At 37.3% G+C, this 25,295-nt stretch overlaps 1 long non-coding RNA gene across 1 annotated transcript in view; it reads left to right on the top strand.

The window, feature by feature from the left end:
- The first annotated feature begins 22,698 nt into the window (after nucleotides 1-22,698).
- The window catches only part of LOC146442145 (uncharacterized), a 45,401-nt gene continuing 42,804 nt past the window's right edge, over nucleotides 22,699-25,295 (top strand). The window contains exon 1 of the long non-coding RNA XR_014849560.1: nucleotides 22,699-23,146. This is a non-coding gene — a long non-coding RNA (uncharacterized LOC146442145). The remainder of the gene's footprint in view (nucleotides 23,147-25,295) is intronic.

The following is a 25,295-nucleotide window of genomic DNA, read 5'->3' as shown; positions in this document are numbered from 1 at the left end:
AACTTAAAACACTTACCTCAGTTCTATTTGTGAGTTCTTGTCAAATAGGGAAGCCTTTCCACATGTCAAAAAGGTTTAGGTATTGAACTGCCAATAGCTGCAATGGGATTTAAATAGATAATATTTTTTCACCTGTGTTTTTGTTTGTTTGTTTATTGGTTTTTTTATTAGTTGCCCAAGATATCCAGTCTGTTCCATAATTTATATGAAAACTTGTAAACTCTGGATTTATCTCAATTTAGAGATCAGAGAAAGAAAGAAAAGAACACCATGAAATGATGGTACATATTTTTTCCTAAATCAGCTAGTAAATTTGAGGCTGTGTTTTCATAGATTCTGAAAATTCAGACAGTTTTGTAGGTGCTCAACAATGTAAAAACCTAGTTCTTGATGTTAAAACACCCTTAATAACAATCTTATACAGCTCTTCCTGATGCCATAACATCAAAAACACCTTCTCCAACATTTAGAGAAAGAAGACCCCAAAACAAAGCCTTTAAACCTTTCCTCATTTTATCGGGACTTTTACCAGGTTCTATTTGCAAACTTCAAGAGATATATATTTGTTAATCTGACAGGGTAAGGCAGTATCAGGAGAACATATTTCCCATATGTGGAACTGGAGTAGAGCCATTTATTCTTTTAATGTGTGCTTCAGACACTTGTGCTGCACACAGTAGGTAAAAATTGTCTGCCCAGAAGCTCGGGAAGAAAAAAAAGAACCTTTCTTCAGCATTTCTGGAAAAGGCCTCCAAATGCTTATTAAAATGAAGTGAAAGCAAGGAAACTAGGAAGGCTAGAATGTTCATCAAGATCTGGGAGAGAAAAAAAAAGCAAGGAAAACAAAAGGCACTTGTCAATAAATACAATAAACACCCATCCTGTATTACTGCACTCACTAAGAGCAGACAATGAGCCTCTGGCAGCAGTGAGGTGTGCAGACAAAAGGCCCTTGAGAAGTTTACTGCCGCATACCACATAATAGTTGAAATCTGTGAGTGTTTTTCAAGGTTAGGCACAAATAAAGCAAAATTTCTTTATTAAGGTTCCAAATTACTCATCTTCTCCTACCTTTCAGTCCATTGTCAGACTCTGAGTACTGTAACTGACCTTTGATAAACAGTCATTTCACCACAGTGATGAGACTACATAAAAACTAGTCTGCACAATATAATGCAGATTAACTGAGGGACATTCCAGCTCTTCTTGAAAATAAGCCAGAATGACACCAGAGAATTTGCTCGTAATTTAGCTCATTGCATGTGAACATATTCTTTGTGCATGAAATTTCTTTCCAATGAGATAATTTAAACAATGAAGAAATGAGATACATCTATTCAGCAATTCTGTATTTCCTTCAAAGGAGAGTCTAGTTAATGTTTTGTTACAGGTGTGAAAGAACTGATGATTCAGTGTTCATCTGCTTCACTTGTAATGAGGCTGAGGACTGATGTTTAAAACACAGGGAAAAAACCCTGCAAATGTGAAGTTGTTACAGGTTGTTTCATGAACAAGCTGCACCCTTCTGACTGAAGCTGGTGAGTAAGCTGGTAGTGTAAAGCTTGCACAGTTAACTAAGGATAAAACCAGGTATGTGTTTTGATCAAGAAATCTTTCATCAATAGTTTGTCTAACCTCAAAGATCATTAAAAATATCTGTAAGATATGAACAAAAATAGCATATTTTGTGGCATGAAAGATCAAACGGAGTGATGGCGTCATGCTGAAGGTAGTCTGAAATATTGACAAGAGAACTTGCTGAATTAATTAGGCTATAAAGTTTCACAAGCAACGCGGTTTTAAAGGCGTGGTATTATTTAGTATTTATATGAAAAATTATCAATATCAATTTGCAAAGACATTTTAGCACACTAGTAGGAAAAGAAATAGGAATAAGATGAAAAGATTACCAGAAGTAATACTAGCACACTTTGTTGTGTTGCCCTATCTAGTTTCTGTCATTATAGACGCTCCCAATTTATCTTGTTCTCATTTTACAGGAAAAAAAATCATAAAAGGCACTAGAGATGAAATGATCACCATTATTGTCAAGGCATTTTAAACAAGAATGCAGAGTCCTTGGGCCAGAGCTCTATCAGTTCAAGGCAATCTTTAATCCAGCTTTGTTTCTCCTCCCTGTGTTCTCAATTTGTGTGTCTTGATGCCCATTCACACTGAAGTCTCTAAATTGCATCACAAAAAGCAGTTGTCTTTTCAGAGGAGAAGCTGTAAAATTGAACTAGAACAATATCAGACATTATTACTGAAATGAAAAAATCCAAAAGTCCATGAAAATGAAATCTGCACTTGAGGATGCAGATAATAGATTCACCTAAACAAAATGCTATAGGCTATAAATAGCATTGTAAAAGGCCAAAGTACTGCATGAACCAAATTTTTGAATTCCACTTATAGTTTCAGAACTCTTAGATTGCACTTGAGGAGGAGGAAAAACATTTTTAAGATCTAAATGGCTTTATATTCCAAATTTTGAGCTACAACACCCAGTAGTTTCAATACAATCTGATGGTGCTCAGGACCACTGGCAAACCTAATAATATAAACATTATCAATATTATTTCTATAGATACTAGTATATTAGTTATATTATCTCTAAACACAGTCATGAGTATTTCTGGCTGTACTATTGTAGTATCAGAAAATAGTTTATTACAAAGGCAGTATAAAAGTATAACTACTCTGACAATGCATATACTAGCTAAAATTCTCTGGTGTCATCTTGAACAAATATGAGCAAGTACAATAAAATAAAATAAAATAATAAATACACATAATTAGAAAAGCTTTATTGGTACCATCCTGTCTTGTTTTTCTCTACTGATTTCAGTGAGAGCAAGCTCTAAATACAAAGTGTGTATTGATTCAACTTTTTTTTCTGACTTGGGATAACAGAATAATTAAATCACATGAAAGAAAATATCAAGGAAAATAAAAATACCACTTCAATTGCCTTATGCCATAATAGGAAAATCAAGCAACTAGCTTGTGGGCTGTCAGTGTAACCAGTGTGCTGTTCATTTCTGAAGCTGCTTCCTCTGCTAAGAATAAGCCCCAGAAAACATTCATGGCAATTGCAATTTCTGAGGCACGCAGTACAATTTATTTAAGCAGTCAGATTTACGCAGTTTAACAGATTCCTCGATTCTTGTCTTGGTTTTTCATTTAGCCCTTTAAACTGGACTTCTTGTCAATAAATAAAACTATTGACGTTAAAAGGTCACATCTCTGACCTTTCACATGTTTCTCCTGTGCTGTATCTATATACACTGTATACTTTACCTCGAGAAGAGATTCTTTTATTTAAGAGAGCTTAAACTGTTCAAATTTGTAATGTACTGGGGATTTTGGAATATCTAGAGGGCTTAGTGGATAAAGAACTGACCTTTCATCTCTGAACTCAGTCCCCATCCAACCTAAGATAAGTGGAAGAGTTTTGTGTCAGCTGCCCATGTGATGAAACTAGCTTTCCCTTGTATCATTCAACACAATTTGGCATGACTGGCAGTTTTTTTTTCTCTCAAGAGAAGCACATTGAATATGGAAAATGAATTGCTTCTGTCTCTTGAGAGGGTGGTCCTCCAGGTTAGGCTTTGAAGTTATAAATGGGAAGTGTTGGAAAGCTCGTATTATTGTTGGTTGCTGGCTCCACATCAAATGTATGGATAAGCAGTAGGTCACAGTTTTAAATCAGTGATAGGAGATGATTTACAAACACAAATATGTAACCACTTATGTGACTTTTCTTCACCCAACTAGAAACCATGCAGCATAGTCCAAAGTCGATACAAGTAATTCTAAGGACTACACTCGCTCCTATAGGTAGTAAATTCTGACACATATCACAAGAGAATATGTTTATGTGTTTTCCCCCAGGGAAAAAACTTCTCCAGACTTCCAGAGAAGTACAACTCCTTATTTCCCTCTACATAAGCCTCCACAGCAGCTGAGGTGGAGCCCACTTCTGCTTGAACTAGAGCAGCTTCCAAGCAAGTGGCTCCAAGGGGCTGTGCTCCCCAAAGCTGCAGAACTGCTCCCTTCTCACAAGCTGAGCATCACAGCAGGGAGTGCTCATTGACAAGCCGAGCATTAGAACCAGTAATCAAAGACAGGTCCCTTGCACGGCACAGCAGTGCCAAAACCACATTGCTGGGTCTCTGTTTTCTGCTGGATATGGTGCTTTTCCACTGGGAATAATTTTAAAAAGAAGTTTTGATTTGTTTTGATTAGAATTATGTACTGAGTCTTTGTGACAAACTTTAAAAAGAAACGAACAACCTGAAATGTGAATTCAGTTAATTTCGTTACTGAAACTCAGAACCTGCAATCAGTTAACATGCACCCAGTAATTAACTGGATTTTTTCTGTCTAGTGAATGTATTAATTATCTGCAATATAACATAATGCTCCCTCTTTTGCAGTCCTTGGAACTAAGTTTGTTTCATCTGATACTTTTTACGACTCTTTAGTAATGTAAAACCATTTTTAAAAATAGTAGTAGAAAACTGCTCTGCAAGAATTTCTGGAGACAAGATATTTTTATGCTAAAGAAAACCCACCTTAGTGGCATTCATTGATTAATTTTATCTTTATGATTTATCTATACATTACATAGATGGAATTTTTCAGAAATGCCGTAAATTGCAATTTGAAACCATGTTCCCCTATTCCATGTCTCATGGCTCTTATCTCATGTTTAAAAATCAAGAGAATAAATTTCCTTTAAAGATAGTGACATCTTTGGAGTGTTAATAATACAAAACTTTCAAAAGGTAAAATTATTTCTTAGGTGAACTAGCAAAGAAGCAGATTGACTCAGTCCATTTTGCACCTTTGTGCTAGAGAATGGCTGGGTTTAAATTACAGCAGCTTCAGTCTTTGCTTTTCAATCCCTTAATCCTTAAGGAGCAGAGGTTTCGGTTCAAGACAACTTCACACAGAACATAAGAAAAGATTCTGTGAGCCTACCTCAAGTACAATGATCATTTTTTCAGCTGTAATCTTTCTCTTGCATCCCACAGCAAAAAAATATCTGAGGAAAACCAGTGTCAAATAATTAATGCATTTTCAGTGAAGGGCTCCTTTCCACTACGGTTTAATACATGTGCATGAAAAGCAGTAAATGCTTTCATGTGAGCCACTTGCAGATATTCGAACCTATGGTTTTCATCACTGTTTTACTGGTATTCCCTCATATTAGAGAGCCTTTGTGATATGCCTGAGCTTGAATGGAAAAGGAAGCTAGCCTGGGAGGTTTTACATCTGGTAGCCAACACCATTATTAAACAAGCTACGTCAGTTTTTAAAAAAGCTACATAGGTCGAATCAGGGCAATTACGTTCTGATCTAAGTCACATACATTTGTCAATTATTTCCAGGTGTTCTTGGAGCAACATATTTTCCCTATCTGTAATTAATATTTTGCTTATTAATAGGGCTGCAGTGAAATGTCAGGGGTCTTTCTGCTTGTCTTGATCTCATAAAAAAATGTAGTCATGACAGTAATCATTTGACAATGCTTAGGTTTTAAAGCATTATGTTATTTTGTTTTACAGCTATTATTTTAAGTATAGTTTGCAGGTAACTATGTGCATTACATTGCTATGTGTATCTCTCTGCATTCATACATACATAGGTATACATCTCAGAAAACTGAAAAAAACCCACTTGGAAATTAAAAGTAAATGGTTGGAGTGGACAAAAAAAATAACAAAGCAATTTCAGAATATAATAAAAAAAAATAATGAAAACCTGTATTTAAATTTTTACCTATCACTTTGAGTCTGTTTTTATTTCTTAACTTATGGAAGATTACAGTTGGGCATTCTGAAAACTGTATAATTAGTCAGTGTTTGAATAAATATTTTTTCCTTATAGAAAACATTCAGGCTAACCTCCAGAAGCCATTGTGGTTGGCACAAACAAATAACAAAAAATGAAAAAAAAAAAAAATAGAAAGGGTAAAATGCCAGATTTAAAAAAAAATCACAAAGACAGACATTTATGGAGAAACCAAAATGACAAGTGGGCTTTTTTTGTTATGGTTTCCCCTGAATTTATAGGAGATGCTCTACGACATTAGATTAATAATTTTAGGTCAACATTTTCTTTTTTATCTTTCATAAGTTTATGCTAAGAAGTGCTGACATCTCAGAATTAGAGAACTCCGTTCACAGTCTCCTGTTTCAGCTGGCTGAAGTAATGCATGACACTTTCTGAAGAATGCAAAATGTATGCAGCAACACAGAGTTAAAAATTTTATTTTTGATCTTCAAACATTGTTTGACCTTAATCAATGTCTTCCAACAAGCTTAATATGACATAGCCCTGAAACAAAAACACAGAGCTCTCAGGTCCGGCTCTGGAATGAAAAAGCTGTGATTATTAGTCCTCTGTGTGATCTTTTCAGATTGCACTGATGAGATGAAGTTTAATCTCGTTTCTCTCCTCTCCACTACCACAAACCACAGGCAGTTTAAGGCAGCCTGGAAATCTCTTACATCTGGAAGAGCAATAATTCATGGGATTTCACTTGACAGCCATGACAGGCAGCAGGGCAGCCAGAAACAACTGTCTCTTATGTTGTGCTATTTGCAAAAAGTCAGAAGAGGAGGAGCAGGCACAGGACCACATCCTTCTTTAGCATATGTTAGAGGAGGAAACCCTTTTATTTTCTGCCAGATGCTCCATGAATAAGTCCTAAATATTACATAGACAGTAGCTATCACTTCCAAACAAAATTCCTTGGTGTCTGCTAAGCTGCAAAGCATATGAAGGCCTATTGTCTGGCAAAGGGTCATGGTTAAATTTGCACAGATTTTTTTTTATAGATATTTCAGATTCTGCGTTATGATTTATAGGCATTTGCACACCCTGCTGTGCATGAATATGATACCATCTTCTGGGCAGGATTATTTCATGAAATGTATATGGGATTTAGCTACAGTAACTTTTACTGGGCAGCTTAGAATGGCCGGCAAAGTACTAGAATTTACTGCAGCACAGCTTGTGCTGTCAGGCTCATGGCTGGTGTTTATGATTTCTGCAGAAGCAGAAATAAACAACTTCTCCTTAATGGCTCTCTTTATGTGTAGGCAGCAGTAGCTCTATCTGGTCTCACAACAGTAGCTGGTGCAGTGGTCTGTCCCATTTCATGTGGAACCAATGTCTGAAAATTTGCATTTCTGCTTTTCTGAGTTTTCAGTGGAAGCGACCGGGAATGAATAAATCAACTGCAAATGTCTGAATGAGTAGCATTCCATTCTACTGCTTTTTTATGCTATAAATACATCTGGTTGAAATGGCCAGGTTTTGGAGTAAGAGCAAAATGATCAGATATAATCTTAGTTTGTCTTAGAGTCTATACCCACACCGTAAATACTCTGATATCAACTGAGACCTACTTAAATTACTGTCTTAAGGAAGGAGGCCTGTTTTCTGAGTGTCTGTGGTCAAGTAGATTAATCAACATTTTTATAGGCATTAACATACATATTTAAGTAAAGGCTGAAAAGTGGGTAAGTTACACCAGCCTGCAAATAGATGAATTAAACATCAATTCATGTTGCCTGTATCTGCATACATATAAAAAACAAAATAGCCAGAATGTAATTGTTTAAGTAAAGTTTTTTTGATGTAACAACTGTTTTTAAAGTTCAAAAGAATGTCGACACACACACGGTATATATAAGCAGGCAGAAAATACTTTTTTTAAAAGAAATGAGACAACTACTCTATGCCAAAGAAAAACAATTCCTTTGCCAAACTACACATTGTTAACTTAAAATGTGTTCCATGTGGAAGTAGGAAGACTGATCTGATGGAAAGGCTAGTGATTTAAAGTCAGCTGGCTCTGTGCCTGTCAACTACACATTCTGGCTTCCAGTTTTACAGCTAGAATTGGAAATATTTAGTTTCTTTTTTCTTTTTCTTTTTTTTCCCTTTTTCCTTAGGGAGGGGGAGGACATAATTCTTTTTCCTTTTGTAGTGATGAAATGAATTTACCAATAAACTTGCATATATAATAGTCCAGATTTTAAACAAAGAGGATATAATTTTGAATCACTTGTACAAATCTCATTCTATATTTTAAGTACTTTGTTTTACATTAGACTAATTTTCCAAAGAGAATTTAACACTACTTTTGTATACTCATGATAGTTTTTCTAGGAAGAAATTGTATTACTCTATTTTTTCAGTATGTAAAAAGTATAAAGACAAGTTTATATTCTGAAGGAAGTAAAATATATTAAAGGTTACTATATTTCACCTTTCATTCTTGTTAGTATTCCCCGTGCTGATCAAGCCTTTAATTTTTGCCCCCCTTTCCTGCACATAAGGCATACAGTACTGTCTCTGTATGTGGCCTAAAGGATATTGCAAACACATAATGTTCAGACTGACAGGAAGAAAACAGCTACACCACTACACCTGGTGATATCTTAAAAAGAGGCTATCACCCCATGGTATTTTCTGCACGATTCTAAAAACTTCTTTTGTTATTCACATTAAACTTACATCCATCATCCTGTTTTAGTACATATTTTCCAGCACATGCTGCATGGTAATTATGAATACAGAAGGTTCTATTCATTGTGGAGTTTTTTTAACATTCTTTAGATACACTGAACACTATGAGGTTGAATTTTGATTACTGTACTAGATTTCTGCACACAAAACACACTTAAAGCATATTTGCTTCTCTTTTCAGTTTTAAAATATTCCTGAAACATCTAGCAAGTCTCAGGATACTTAAATGGCAGAATTTCAGACACAATTCAGCCAGAGCTGTTTACTGCAACTATGATTGTAGAATGCCTCCTTTTTTTTTTTCTCTTTGCTAGAATACCCACGTTTTATTTATGATTTTGGATTTTATTTCACAGCATTCCAGTTTAGTTTAGCACGATGTATTTAATAACCATGTCTACTGTCTTAATTACCCTATAAAGCAGGGTTCCATTGGCATTTGACCCTCCACAGCATTCCAGAGAAACTGCAGGACCATGATAATTACCAACTGCCTGTGAGAAAATTAAACAAAAAAGGCCTAACTTTTAAACCACCATTTTAAACGACCTATTACATCTCAGGAATAAATCATTGATGAAATAGCCTGCTTAACAGGAAAATAGCTATTCCATAGCAAAGAATTTCCCCTTGCATGATCATGAAGAGAATATTAAGTATTCTTCAGCTCAAAAGGTTAGGTTTTATGTCTGTCCAATGCTTTTTAATGACACATTTTTGTGTAATTTTACTGTAATCAAAGCCTTTTCCTATGTAGGTTGTAGACTATGACTATTTTGTCAGTCTTAAACATTTTACTATTCAAAGAATAGAAAATCTATTTAAACATGTACTGAGAAAATTAAACATGTACCAAGAAAAAAGTGTTTATAAATCTTTCACCTTTAAAAGAACCTGCATTAATGTAACTTGATTTCCTTTGATTAACATAGCCATTTGCAATATATTTTTCAAAAAAATGCTCATTGATTTAAACTCATGATAGTACACTCTATTAATTGATAACACAATTTTAAAAAGCTAATAAATTTTGAAAAATCTAAATAATGGTTTGATTTATTTGATCACACTCTCTTTATTCTGTATCTAATGGCAATTACTATACCATCCTATGCTCCATTTCTTATTGCTGTACCTAACAAGAATTCTATTTCATCTATCTTTTTCTAAATGTCAGTTTGTATTTTTTCCAAATAATTAATCTAGGATGAACATTGATACTAATTTCCGAATCACATAAGGTCACCAGTCCACACAGTGTAAAGTTAGGAACATAATCAGAAAAAAACCCCCCTGTTTTTTAAATTATACAATTAAAAGTATTATTTTTTCACATTTACATGTAAGATACAGGATACAAATCAAGGGAATATGCATTACTTTAAAAATTATTTCCAGAACATTTTGTAAGCCTCCTTAAAACATTTCACTTGAAAGCATCTCTGTTTTCAACAGAAGCAACTAGAAATGTAATGAACAAAGAGTTTATGGAAGAGCCAAGCCACAAATGAAACTTGAATAGTTTTAGAAAGGGAGTTTGAAAATAGTTCTGTGTTCAATCAGAAATAACACAACCCTTCTACTCTGTGCCTTATAGCTTAAAAAAACCCAAACCTTGTGACATCTATCAGCATGGTTTAAGGCCTCTGGCCATGACTTTTATTTAAATTCCAGTTTAATTTATAATCCAAAGCAGAGATTAAATGCATAGCAGGCAACTGAATCCTAGCGGTATATTACAAACTTCTGGGTTTGATGATCCCAGTGCAGTTGTTCCCAGCCCAAATTTGACACTGCTATACCATTGTTCCCATACTACTGTCTACTGAAGTACCACCTGTGTAATCACTTAGACTAGAGCAGGAGTTACTATTGCAGCCTGGGAATTTCTGGAATAACATGCAGTTTAGAATCATAGGAAAATAAGAACAGCCACAATGGTTCAAACCAAAGGTCTAGCTAGTCCCATATTGTGTCTCTGACAATGTCCTGTACCAGATGTCAGGGGGAGAGGATAAGAACCAGGCAAGCGTGTAATACTATTTCCCATATTCATCTGGCCTTTAGCTGTAATTCAGACTTCTTGAATGAGATTCTTTTGTATTTATGTTTTTTCTCAATAAACTGGAACACATGACATTTTTAAACATCCACAGTATATAGCACTCAGTTCCACAGCTTAGCTATATGTTGTACAAACCTCCTGTTTATTTTGAACTTTCCAGCTGCTTTTTTCATCTGGTAGCCCACATATTTTTGTAAGAAAGTACAGGGGAATCAATAATTCCCTACCTGCATTCTCCAGGATGGTTAGAGATTTTGTGGACACTCATCAGTTGCTCCCTTAACTCTTTTTTGTTATTTTATTATTTCTTTTTCCTCTCCTCTCCTCTCCTCTCCTCTCCTCTCCTCTCCTCTCCTCTCCTCTCCTCTCCTCTCCTCTCCTCTCCTCTCCTCTCCTCTCCTCTCCTCTCCTCTCCTCTCCTCTCCTCTCCTCTCCTCTCCTCTCCTCTCCTCTCCTCTCCTCTCCTCTCCTTTCCTAATTATTTACCTTTCCCATAATGCAGTGCCCTGACTTATTGAATAATTTTCAATGTATGGAAGCAATTCCATACCTCTGATAACTTTTATTGTTAATCTCTGTGCTTTTATTTTGCAGTTATGTTGTATTCTTTTTGGATAGAAGAACTAGAAATGCCTACTTTGTTGTTTAAAGTTTCATATAATAATTAAATTTAATTATATGCCATACGATGCTGCCTACAGGAATGTGTATGAGAATCCAAAGTCAATTTTGATTTCTCTGACTCTGAAACTCAGTGTGGTAGGTTCAATCCCTAGAAGAGGCTAATAGCCACATCATTTGAGTGTTTACCAAGTACTAAGTAGCTTAGTGTTTTTGGAGCCTAAATTCTCATGCTGTAATTAAGTGCCATAAGGCACTTAACTGAGCATCTGGCACACACCAATTGCCTGTACATTTCTAGTATAAAACTGTGTCACAAAATCCTTCACAGCCAGTGCTTCACTGCATTATCCAGAGCACCAGTCTGGTCTGCAACTCAGCCTCATGAGTATTTCATCCAAATCTGTATACCCAGATGTTGAGAAGAGCTGTGCCTTTCAGGGACTCTTGGCTCCATCACTTGAAATCAAAAGTCATCTGAGATGGCACTAATCCGTTCAACTCAGGTGCTGTATGAAGCAGATTCATTGGTCAGTTATGGAGTAATACAGCTGGCATTATCATTCTTACATGGGGATAAGCACTGAAAATCTCCCTTTGAACTGGGCACTGAAGAGCATGAGCTGAATTCACATGATCAACTCCCAGAATTGCCACATGAAGAGTTTCAAGAGCCAGGAACAAAGCAGAAGGCTTTCACACTCCCCTTGTCTAGTTACTGCTTGGAGAACCTAAGTGTCCTAGGTTACAATATAGATTTATTTATTCTATTACCACCTCCACAAGCTGGGGGCCATTAGCTGTTATCACCTGCTATGACTCACCCCTGATAACAGACAATGGGCTACCAAGAACCCACCACATGACTCATGGACTTATCCTATTGTGAGATGCTCTGCCCAGGAGGGAGGAGCCAAGCATTCCCACCTGGATATAACCCGGGCTTTGGAACTGCACAAGGCAGCCCTGTCTACTGGGTTCCCAGACAAGAGCTACCACTGGACCTTCAGCTGGAGACCAGACCTTCCACAGGATCACTGCTTCAACCTAAGTACTTCACTTGAACTGCTACCACCAGCCTGACTAACAGGGTGTCAGGTTGTATCAAGCTCTGTCAGTGTTTTTCCTTGCATTATTGAATTTATTTTTAATTTTCCTATTAAATTATAATCCTGACTTGTGATTTACCACTGGTTTGTTTTCAAACTAATACACTAAGGAAAATGGTCTCAAAAAAGTATACCTAGTAGGGAAGCAATGTCTCTGTGTGGTTGCCTGGATGTTGTTGTAGGCTTCCAAACCTTGGATCCTGTTTCACACCATGTTTCTAATCTTCCTTCTCATTAAAATTAAGCTTTTCCTGGCAAAAAAACTCCATTTAGCCTTGTCAAAGTGAAAATGATCCCCAGTCCAGAGATCTAGGCTTTATCTTGTTCTTCATGTGCCTAGAAATGGTTTCCAGAATTAGCTACTTCATCACTTTTCCAGGGTGAAGTTCATAGGCCTGTAGTTCCCTAGGTCCTTCTCTTTATTCCTCCTGTTCTTGAGCACTTCTAATTGTCATGATTATTCCAAGATTATCGAGGGGCCTTGCAATGAAGTCACTCTGCTACCTGATGGTCCTGCAGAGGGCCACAAAAATGATGAAGGGTCTGAAGCATCTCTGTGATGAGGAAAGGCTGAGAGAGCTGTTACTGTTCAGTCTAGAGAAGAGAAAGCTCAGGAGGATCCCATTAATACATATAAATGCCTGAATGGAGTGTCAAAAAGGTTAGGCAGGCTCTTCCCAGTGATGCCTCATGACAGGACCAGAGGTGATGGGAACAGACAGGACATCAGGAAACACTTCATTCCTTTGGACATCAGGAAAAGCTTTTTCACAGTGAAGAGGACTGAGCACTGGCACAGGTTCTCAGGGAGGTTGTGGAGTCTTGATCCTTGGAGATATTGAAAAGTGGGATGGACATAGTCCTTTGCAACGAGCTCCAGGTGGCCCTGCATGAACAGAGGGATTGGACCAATGACCTCCAGAGGTCCCTTTCAGCCTCAACCATTTTGTGATATTATAACCTTGCCAAGCAGATCCTGATGATCTCAGATTCACCCAAGTTACTTTGCCGCACACAAGCTGATTTTAGGAAATATTTGTTACCAAAATAAGAACAGAGAAACACCAAGGGTAAGGCAGGCAAAGCCTTGATTTTCTCTTTTCTGTGATGTCTTTGTGTCATATAATCAGGGCAGTAATAGTGGGTAGCACTGGCAATGGCCAAATAAAGTATCCAGTTAAATGAAGAATGAGTTCCAGAAGTTTAATTTGAATTTTGAGTACAAAGTAAAAGTGGACATTTTCAAACTTTTGATTGAAAGGACCTGCAAGTTGCTTAAATTTACTGAAAATAAAAGCAAATAAAAATCAGTAAGTGAAGAAGAAACAACAAATGGAGAAGAAAACCAGATTCATTTCATCTTTGATGATCTTGTACGAGGAGAAATTTAGAATTCAAAAGTCTCCCTCTTCAAGGTGAAACATGCTTCCTCCATGTTCCCATCAAGCTCCAGTACTATAGCTGTGGCATAAGGTGGGATAGGGGTAAATCTTTTGCTTAAAATTAAACCACACACACACACAAAGTCTCAAAAGCAAAACCCAAAGGAAAATCCACACCAAACTGGACTAGCTATACTAGTAGGAAAATAACAAAGCAGGTGGAGTAATCATTCAGCTATAGTTGAAGCTAAATGCTGCATCAGTTTACTGCTTATCAAGAATAATTAATGTAAGCCATATACTGCATGGTCATTTATCTGGGCTTCCGGTTTTCGTCTTTTGTTAGATCTGAGGCAAGAACTTGAACACAGGTTTCACTTCTCAAGATTGAATAGTATAATGGTCACCATTTTTTTTTTTTTTTTGCTATAGCCATTCCACTGTGTAATCCATTTTAAATTTGCAGGTAGACAACAAGGGGGAATTGGAGCAAGAGGCTCTATGTCTTTGCACCTAGGCCATTTAGAAGGGGTGAGAGTATTCCTGTGAACAAATATATGTAAGTCTTAATTTTTTTACACCATTTTCAATTAGAAATCCTAATTTTAGCATCTCAAAATCTGTCCTTCTGGATGCCAGTCCCTGCAAGTCCTATGTCACCACAGTAGGCCCAACTGCTTTCTGCACCAGAAAACAGTCTTGCCTTCTACATATATGTTCAGATGATGACTTAGAATGCATTTTTATGGACAAGCCTTGCAGTATGAGGATTGTTTCCTTCTTCTGAGAACAAAGAAATGTATTTGCATCATATTGGTATGGTGCATTAAGCCCATCTATATGGCTACCAGCTTGCTTGCCAGTGCTTATTGGCAACTTTGCACTTAGGTTTTACATGCATGCAGTGCTATGTTCTGCCCAGTCAGTGAAGTCTATACTGGTAAGCAGAGAAATTATTAAAAAGGTCTATGACTACTTAACCCTATCAGTCCTTCAAAACATTTCAAGCAACTAGTTCTTAGCCAATCTTTAAAAGAAATATTTTCCTCCTATTGCTTCTTATACAATGTAAGTTAATTTTTAGGTTATATTCTCAGGCATCTCTGTTGACCAGATGTTAGCAAGCACACTGTGGCTGCAGAAAGCATCAGGAAGTCAAAGGGACCAAAATTCTTGTTTTTCCATAAACTTATTTGCTGATATAGAAAGACCTCTTTTTCAGGATATCAGGTTTTATATGCCTGTCCATTATAAAAAGATTTCCAACAAGACAGTTTTCTAATTTTAGTTTCATCTTTTAATATTTATATTAAACAAAAGGAATGTCAGGAGAAAAAGATAGATTTAAACAGAATGAAATGATTTGTCACAGCTCTGGAACAATCATTGTCTGAAGCTGGTTTTCAAGCAAACACCATGCAATTAGGATATACACCTGCTCAGGACTTGAGCCATGCCTATTATTTTACATCCAAACTACAGCACACAGTGCCAGGACTTCTAGTTCAAAATGTTGGTGTAATATTCCTGAAAGAAATGACAGATTTTATTCTCCTGTATGCAGGACAAACTCAAATACATTCTTTTGGTGTTCAAGTTACTTTTCTAGTTAGCTTTAAGTGATCCATAAAATTTTATTTAAAACAAAGCATTATTTATTTGCTCAAAGCAGCATAACAAGCATAGCAAGTGGATGAAGTAGGAACAGCTATATGCCCTCACTGTTTAACCATATTTATTTTACTGTTGACAAGTTCCACTCAGCTGACATGTTTAATTCATAGGTGAGGGTTATTGCCAGCCTTTGTGGAACCAAATGCATGTGTTTTCTTCAGCTGCTGATACTTCTACCATTTTTTTCTTAGAGACTTTAATAGATTACTGTCCCCTTTGATCTCAGATTTGGGCTGGGAAGATAAAATATCTTGTTAAACTTGTCTGACTTCTCTTAATAGCCAGGTATAGAAGACACAGGCAGAGTTTCCAGGTTCTCTATTGTTTTAACAAGGCCTCTTCATAATCTGTCTAATAATTTATTTTCTTCAGCATTGTTTGCCTTCTTCAAACATTCTCCAAAACTTTTCTTGGAACTACCCATCCAGGCAGAATAAGCTCAATGAAATTAACTCCAGGGCCAGAGTTGGTATTCATAAAAATAATGTAGATGTCTCATTCTCTTCAGCAACCAATGAATATTACTTATATGATTCTCCAGTGGTTCAAAGAGGTAAAGATGCATTGCTGTCAAAGTTGCTTCCATCCATAAGAACGGTTAATTTTGCATCGCACAAAGTGGTGGAGAGAACAGCAGTGTTGGTGACCGAGCCTATGGAGCAGGCGATATTGTATATGAGCAAGAGATGGAGGTCTTTGATAAGAAATGATGTAGGGGGGTGGCTTTAATGCTCCAATTCATTTTCTGTGTGAGAGGGAGGGATGGCCTATTGAAAGTTTCATTTTAGGCCAGTTAACTAATACTGCCCCTTACTGATTCTTCAGCCATGCTCAATTAGAGAGACTCCTTTGTCCTGACACCAGTCAGGATTACTACAATTCATCAACTTTACCCTGAAGAGTGCTTTTATACCAGTTAGACCCCTTAGCTCTTGCTGTGAAATGCCTAGTCACGAGGTTGCCAGTAGATAATTTTCCTTGTCTTATGAATAGTAAGCCACTATAGGTACATATCCAAAGCTAACTAATAATAGGCAATCTAAATAGGTAGCAACTGTTGTATATTTCAAAACTAATTTAGAGTAGCTGTTAGCACATGTATGAAGCTGTACCAGGAGTGTAGAAATACATCAAATAGCAAGGGAACATTTTTTTAAAGACATTAACAACTTCAATGCAAGGAGTAGTTGAGCTTGTCAGATGAGAGAGCTGCTATACCCTCAAAACAGCTTTGCAACAGCTTGGACAAAGGCTCTGAAAAAATACTCATTGGCTTCAGAGTCAGGAACAAGTAACCACAGACAAAGCAATATATCAGTTGTTGCAGCTGAAAAAAAGCCAAGCTTTGCCAACACAGCTTGTAAACTCCAGAAGGTCAAATCCCAGTGATTCAAAACATTTGCATACACTGCTATGAAAACCAAATGTTTTCCCTTTAATTCAAATGAACATGAAAATTAAACTAACAATAAAAATTGAAATGAAAATTCTGGTGAGTATGTTGACATGCAGAAAAGAATAAGGTTTCTCTGCAGCATTAATTAAAGTGTGAGTCATAGTAGAGAGTATCTCATTGCAACCATTTGCAACTACTGGTGATGTGCTAGACTTCAGTTAGATCAATTAGTCTTGTCAAGATTTTAGCTGTCTTTCATGATTATAGTTGAAGAAACTGTTGATCACCAATTATAACCTGGTATACAAAAGGCCAGAAGCAATCCAAGTAGTTCACATGTAACATTTAGTATGGCTGATTTTTTTTCTGTTAAAAAAATATGTCAATAAAATTTTCACAGGTTAAATCAGCCCCACTAGAGAATAGCATCTAAAAATTCTAATTTTTAATATTTTGATTTACTTAAAGAAGTTTAAATATGAGATATTTTGTTCTATTTTATTTTTCTTTACAAAAACATCTGATACAGACAGAAAACCAGAAAGAAAAGTACTTTCAAACTACAGGGAATAGACTAACCATGGTATGTAGAAAATGCATTATAGTGCCTAATTAGAAGTCTGAGAGCAGAAAAAAATGGTTATAGCATTTTTATTTTTAGGAAAGGACCAAATTACATGATGAATTGGAACAAATAACATTCAGTAGCGTGTGCTTGAAGCCCAGAAAGGCAAGCATACCTTGGTCTGCATCAAAAGCAGCATGATCAGTAGGTCAAGGGAAGTGATTCTACCCCTCTACTCTGCTCTTAAGAGACTCCACCTGGAGTGCTGCATCCAGCTTTGGGGTCCTTAGTGCAAGAAGGACATGGACCTTTTGGGGTGAATCCAGAGGAGGGCCATGAAAATGACCAGAGGGCTGGAGCACCTCTCACATGAAGACAGACAAAGAGAGCTGGGACTGTTCAGCCTGAAGAAAAGGCTCCAGGGAGATCTTTTAGCACCTTCCAGTACCTAAACAGGACTGCAGTAGAGCCAGAGAGGGATTTTTGGCAAGGGAATGCAGTGACAGGACAAGGAAGAAAATTTAAGAGGGTACGTTTAGTTTAGATGCTGATTAGATATAGAAATTCTATATCTTGGGGGTGATGAGGCACTGGCACAGGTTGCCTAGAGAAGTTGTGGATTGCCCATCCCTGGAAGTGTTCAAAGCCAGGCTGGATGGGGCACAGAGCAACCAGGTTTAGTGGAAGGAGTCCCTGCCCACGGCAGAGGGGTTGGAACTAGTTGATATCTAAGGTCTGTTCCAACCCAAACCATTCTGTGACTCTATGAAGTAATGAGTATCAACTACAGGATAAAGATTTTTTTCCCAAAATACAAATTTTTTTTTACTGAAGTCAGTGTGGCCTTTGTACTGATTTAGACAGCAGTACAAAATACCTGCCAGCACATTTGTAAATATTACAAAAAATCATAACTCTAAACCAAAGCTTACAGAAAAATAAATTAATTCTATGGGACAAGTTCTGGACATTGTTTAAGAAATTATAGAGTATATGTGGTTATACTGTTCAGTAAGATTCTTTTAAAAGTACTGTTTCTACCTTCTCCAGATGAATGCAACCAGCAAAGCTATTTAAGAAAAATGTGTGACTGAACAGAAAAATGGGTACTGGCTGGAACAGTAGATCTGGGGAAGTAAGAACCTGGGACACATGGTTCCTGCTACCTGCTGTAGGCTGATTAGAATTCAATGACCATAATGATCACAGTCCCAGTGTCATAAACTTTACTTCCACTTGTCTAGCAAGGATTGATTAAAATGTTTTCCGTGTCTTTGGCAAATTTTGATTTCAATGGGCAAATATGTGGATTTTTGGTGGATTTTGGTATACAAAACCACAGTTCCTTTATTTCTTTTCAATGTAAAGAGAAATTATTTAGATCACATTTTTCACCTCCATTTCAAATTTTGTCTGGCACCAAAAATACATATGCACAGCTTAAGCAAAAAAATTAAGAATGCACCTCACTTTTCAAGAATTGCTGTTTTTCACTGCCAGCTCTCTCCCCTGCCATATTTTTGTCACAACTCATTCAGAGTGGCTTTCGTCTGAGCTGAAGGTGGAGGAAAGTCAGAATTAGGTCACAGACACACAGACTCATGCATGTATCTGTACAAAAGTCTCTGTATTTATGAAAAGTTTGGGACAAATCCAATCTCTGGTGTCAGTGAGTCAATTAACCTTCAAATCCTGTATTTCTTAGGCATTCAGGTGCTGGTATGTATTGCGTCCTACATACTGCATTAGTAACAAAGCCATACAATTCTTCTCTGATGCCCTATATGTATCTTCTACCTCAAAACAATTTAAAATAATTAAAGAAAAAATATAGAAATTCAATTATCCTGCATGGCATACATTTTAGATAGAAAAGTACTGGTTCAATGTGTTTTACTTAATTTACTTTAACAACAAACCAAGATCCTAGGAAAACACAGAGTTTTGCACATAGTGCTCTGGAAACCTGAATGCTTCTAATGTACTAGATATGATTTCTGAACTGAAGAGAATTTTCTGAGTGTCATTACTGTGTCTGCCTTCTCAGCAATCATAGAGGCTCACATCTATCATTTCCTTTGTTCAGTGAGAGACAGACTTCTTGCAAGGAGAAAAAAAAATGAAGGAAAAGGACGGGAAATATTTACTGTGATGCAATGGAAAAAAAAAATTAAAGATCCAGTAAAACACTCCCTGCAATGTATATTTTAGAGACTTAAATATAAATTGGTAGTTACATATATATACAGCTATATGAATTATACTGGTAAAATTAATGTTTTACAAGTTTAAGCTATCCACTGTGTTAAAATAATTGCATAATGCAATCTATTCTATGTTATTTTTCTTATCTATCATTTAAAAAAATCGATGTCTTTTAAAATAACTTGATGAAATATGTGAGATGATAGCAAAATCCTGTGTTTTCATTTACACTCATCTCTTTCTACAGTTATTCAAATTAGTCATCTTAAATGGAATGTATATTAGTTGTTTTTCAGACCCTTTCAGTTACACTTTTAGTGTATTACTGATTTTTTAAAATCAGATTTTCTCTGGAACCAGCCCAATTTTTTTAACATTCCTTATCCCACTGGATGTATGCAAGAGGCATCTACATTCTTCAGAAGAGACATTCAATTAGAAAATTTGACTTAAAGATTTTTGTTCTAACTGAAAATTTTGTAATGAACTGGCATTGGGGAAAAATGCTCACTGCATTCTTATTCTTCTAATGCATTTGCCAGTCTAATGTATTTTTATTCTTCTAATGCATTTGGGACAGTGGTTTGCATTTTTTTGTTGCACTTGTTGCACAGTGATGCCATTTTCAGGTGTCACATTGCAGGGAAGTGAGTTCCTCACATGCAGACATAATCCTTTTCAGCCCTAAGATGAGGCAGGTAAGGTACATTAGTGTATGAATTTGAGGCAAAAAGGGGTTTTATCTTCCTGGAGCCTTTTCAATGGGATTGAATAGCACCCTGGGAATCCTCAACTGATTTTTCCACTTCCTAGATGACTGTACATATTCCTTCCCACATATGGTTTGCTTGTTTGGCTGGGTGATGGACACTAATAAACAGAGACTACCTTTGGCCACTGGTTGCACTGAGGATGCTGCCCACCCTGGGATTTCAGATCTGATGGACCTTAATTTTTTGAGCACAAGAGACGGAGATTGTTTTAGTCTTCCTAAATCTCTGCAGCATGAAAGGATTAGGCAAACTAAAGTACTACAGTGAGTATTACTCTAGGAGTCTCTTCAGAATCATATTAAAATAATTCAGGAATATTCTCAAAAAGTAAATGTGTAACTTTATTTTACAGCTATTGTAACTACTCCTTAAAAGATGAAGGAAGGTAAATGCCAAATTATTTATACAAAAGTATACCAAATAATACTAATTATGCAAAGATATGATCTTATTAATGGAATATTTGTATCTATATTTTGACAATTTATGAAGAATTCTAGAAAGTTGGGGCATGTTTGTCTGGACTTTTTTTCCTAAAATTTTACTGTTCCTTACGTGTCAGTGTCAGCTGCTAAATATGCCTTTTCCTTTTTAAAATACTGAGTATCTCCAGGTCATTCTTAAAAATACAGCTCTCCTCGTCCCACAAGTATATGCTACATGGGTAGAATAACCATTGACATTCTCTGTCACAGCTGACCACAAATCATTCCTAAAATTATTCTTTCTCAGGCTTTTTTTTAGTTAAAATCTCTACTGTGACACAGGTGAGAAACCACAGCTACTGGGTATATATTGAAGCCAACTGCCTCACTTTTTTTTTCTTTAAAATATTAATAAAACATGGGAACGAAAGGGGCTTTCCCTCCCTCATTAAAAACATAAGTTCTATAAAAATGATGAATTAAGAAATTTTTCTAAAACATTCCCCCTTCTTTTCAGCTCCTCATAATCATCTCTCCTTTACTGAAAAAAGTAAAGGAGAGATGAAGTGGATCAGTCCTGAGTTGCGATAAACCTGTGTGCTGCTGTCTGAATTGATATAGTTCAGCCCGGTGAATCTTTAAGAGATGCACTGAGACTGGAATGAGATCATCTACCTGAAATTATCTATCTTAAGATTCAATGGCTGCAAAGAGTGGGTAAAAATCTTCATGAATACTTGCTTCAGGAAAAGGAAGTATGGTGAGCATGACTGAAAAAACAGCCATGGCTTTTCAATGTGATATATAGATCCATTACATCTTACAGGAACAGCCACTGCTAGTAGCAAAAATCCAGGCAGGTTTAAGTAACTGGGCTGCACTAGCAACAGCATTTTCAACCAAGCAAAGGAATCGTCTCACGAGCTATCCCTTGTCTTTCTGTTTTTGTTCTCTGGCCTTTTCAGAATTTGCTGCTAAGCTAGAACCTGGCCTTTCCTTCTTACAGCTCACCTGTGATTTGAACAGTTTTGTGATGGACCAGATAACCCACAATGCAGCTAAACAGGGATCCTGTATCTCACACATTAGTTTTAACGGCATTACCCACTGCGTTCCGTCCTCTGGTTTGGCTCAAAAGGTGAAATGAGTCTGCTTTTCTATAAACATAAACTGGCAGTGGTCAGCAATCCGGTAATTTGATAACTGGTATTTTTATTAATTTCCATATTGCGTTCAATCTGAAGGCCCAGCCCTCTGCTGGGGTTCACTTTACCATTTGCATTGCATGGTGAATGCAGTGCTTACTAGTGCCACTTGTTTACCAGCAGTTTTACATCCCATTCACTTGCTGGCTGGTTCTTACAGCTTTCAGTGCACTGAGAGTGTGGTGAGAAGGACATGAAGACAGTGTGTTTTCTGACCCATGTAAGGCAGAACTAGATGCTTGCCATGGTCTTTTAGGGTGAATACATGGGGTGGAGCTTTAAGTCTGTCTTCTGCTGCCAGGCATTATATTTTATATGTAATTGCGTTTCTAGCACCCTGTTTGTGCTCAGGACCATATAATGATCTGGGTGCGGTACAGAGGAGATTCCTCTGTCTCTTCCCACTCCTCTGTTCCCTAGCTCTCACACTTGCTCTTCCCCTCCGCCATCAGGCAATGAAAATGCTCTGGCAGGGTACTTTAAATATATTATTGCTTCTGGGCTTTTTGCTGATTGGAAGGAGTTGTAGAGTAAAAAGGTGCGGAGATGTTTGTGTGATAAATGGCAATATATAGACTGGGATGCTTGGCAGGGTTGAAAAAATACTGTCATGTGCATTCAAGATGGAAGGGAAGGGAGGGGAGGGAGGCACGAGCTGTTAAAGTGAGTGGCAGCCACCTACAACCCTAATCCACATAAAACCCCTCAGAGCAGAGGGACGCACCCGGCCGGTTTGCACCGCCACAGAAGGATCAAAGAGAATAGCAGCCCTCGCTGCCGCCTCTGCCCCAGAGCCGCTCCTCGGCGGGAGCAGGCCCGGCCCGGCCCGGGTCACCCCGCCGCCCCTCGGCCCAGCGCCGCCGCTCCGGCTGGGGCAGGCGGGAGGAACACGCCGCAGCCTCAAAGGCTGGAGCAGCCAATGCACTTGTGCGAGGCCGGCCCAGAGCTCCAGGAGACACCGCGGCTGCCTGAGGCACCGTGCCTCCCGGAGCTGCTGCCGAGCGGCGCGGCTCTGCATCCCAATGCGCGGCGGGCGCGGTGATCCAGGGCCGGCCCGAGCCGCGGAGCGAGCCGCTCGCCACATCAGTATGCATCCTCTCTAGGGCTCCAGGGGAGGCACGGCGCGCAGTTGTACTGCTGCTGGATGAAAACTGAAAATATCTGTAAATGATTAAAATGGTAGGAGAGAAACAATCATAAATATTCATTATCTATCACTACTGATTTATTTTCCTAATGCTGTTGTTACTCACAGGACCAGATCTGCCTTGTTTTGGCTTCAGTAGCACATGTGCAGCACACTAGAATTTAGCGATAATTATGTTTGTATAAATGTAAAGCATCACACAGTTAAAGGGAATTACAGGTATGACCTTTGTGACATGCTGTGGGTTGTTTTGTTATCTCCAGAATCTAACAAACAAATGCACATGGTATTTAGAAGGTTCTGTACTTTTCAAACACACCTTTACAAGTAGCACTAAGGGAATATGATGCTTTAAGAATTAATTTAACAGCTTGACCTGTTCCAGAGCACTGCCTAATTATTATTGTAATGCTATTTCAGCTATTTCAGCAAGATTGTTTGTTTCGGTTTTTTTTTTTGGTTGTTTTTTTTTTTTTGCAAATGAAAGGAGTTGCACTTATCATTCTTGTGTATCCAGTATGATTTCATCTTAAATTGTTTGGTTGGAACTCACAGAGCTTTATTTAAGACTGAGATGAATAGAGATATTTTTGAGGTACATGAAATTAAGAGAAAACCAGTGTAATATTGAACAAATCTATTGTTCATCTGGTATTATTATTTTCTTTAAGTCTTCTTCTTCTTTAGTTTGCAGTCAAATGTTCTTTTCAGATCTGTTTTGATGTCATATTTTGCAGAGGAACTATTAATCTACAATCAATATGGCAAAAAGTAGGAAACAGTTGCAGTTTTTCATACAACAAACTGAGCACTGTCCTTCTATTTACTAAACAAGCCAAGTTTTCTAAAACATAGGTTGTTGGTTTGTTTTTTTTTTTTTAATAGTTATGTGGCCCAGATCCAGCAGGCAAACCTGTTTTACTGATGGGGTCTCTACTTATCCAGTGTTTCTGTCATCAGCCTGACCTTGCAGCTTTCTACAGTGCCATTATACCCTGGGTGCTGGCTTATTTTCATACAGCAGCCCCCAACTACTTGATCCCACTTCATCTACTTCATGGACACAGACATTTGTTGGGCTTATTAGCTCAGCAGGAGCCTTATCATATTTTGTATCTGAGGCTGTTGGAGATGTCAAGAGATGGAAATGCTGTGTAGCTTTTTATCCTCCCTTCTTGCACTTTCTCTGAGAGCCCAACAGTGCATTTGGATTCAATGCTCTCCTGCCACTAGCTGCTGAGATCTCTTTAAATATGTCTAGCTTTGCCATCTGTACCAATAACACTGCAAAGGCTTAGCCATGATTAGGCTGTCAAGATTTATTAAGTTAAAAAGTATCAAAGTTTCTTGCTGCAACCCCAGACCTTTTAAGAGTCCACCTTCTTTAGAAACCCTTCCCCCGCCTGACTAACACTACAGTCAATGTGCTTCGCTTGACCTTGACCAACATATGCACCCGGGGAACACTAATGAATTTGGGCCAATTCATCTTGGAACTCCAAATTTAATCAAGCTGACATGCCAGGGAAAGCAGACTGTAATTAACTCCTAGCATTTTAGGTAATCTGTAAATTTCATAAACTTAGCTCAATCTGTTCTGTGGTATTAAGCATTTTTTGTGGATTTGTTTAACAGACTAAAATTGTTAAAATAATACAATAATAACAATTAAAAAGAAAGTGTTGTATCATAGCATTAAATCCCTTTAAAAATTACTATGAGTCCAGGAGAATAGGATGCCACCAAACAATGTATGCTTAGCAGCCTGCCTAGTAAAACCAAGTGAATCCAGTGTTATCATTTCTTTTTGAAAATGAGTCATCCACTCATTTCATGATGTGCGTGTTATGAAAATGTACAATCAGTGAAAATAAAATAGAAAAAATCCCTTGCTCAGTGTTATCTTTCAATTAGTTTAATTTTGATGAAGAAGAGATAGGAGCACTAAAAACTAGCCCATAGGGCTCCTGTTTTGTTCTGCTTCATTTTATTATTTGTATAATGGTAGCACTCAGAGGTCCTGGCCAGGATCAAGGTCCCACTATGTGAAGTGCTGTATAAATGCAAGGTTCCAGCCCTGAGGGAAAAAATAATGCAGTAAAATATTGATTAAAATAAAAAAAGAACAGAAAAGAAAAAAAAAATCCCAACCCACCTACCACCCTAAATTAGACTTCTCTA

The sequence above is a fragment of the Lichenostomus cassidix genome, chromosome 2 (genome assembly GCF_008360975.1).
Source record: "Lichenostomus cassidix isolate B80296 chromosome 2, HeHo_3.0, whole genome shotgun sequence".
Lineage (NCBI taxonomy): Eukaryota > Metazoa > Chordata > Aves > Passeriformes > Meliphagidae > Lichenostomus > Lichenostomus cassidix.
Note: the sequence above shows the minus strand (reverse complement) of the source record. Positions and strands in the feature narration are given on the sequence as shown.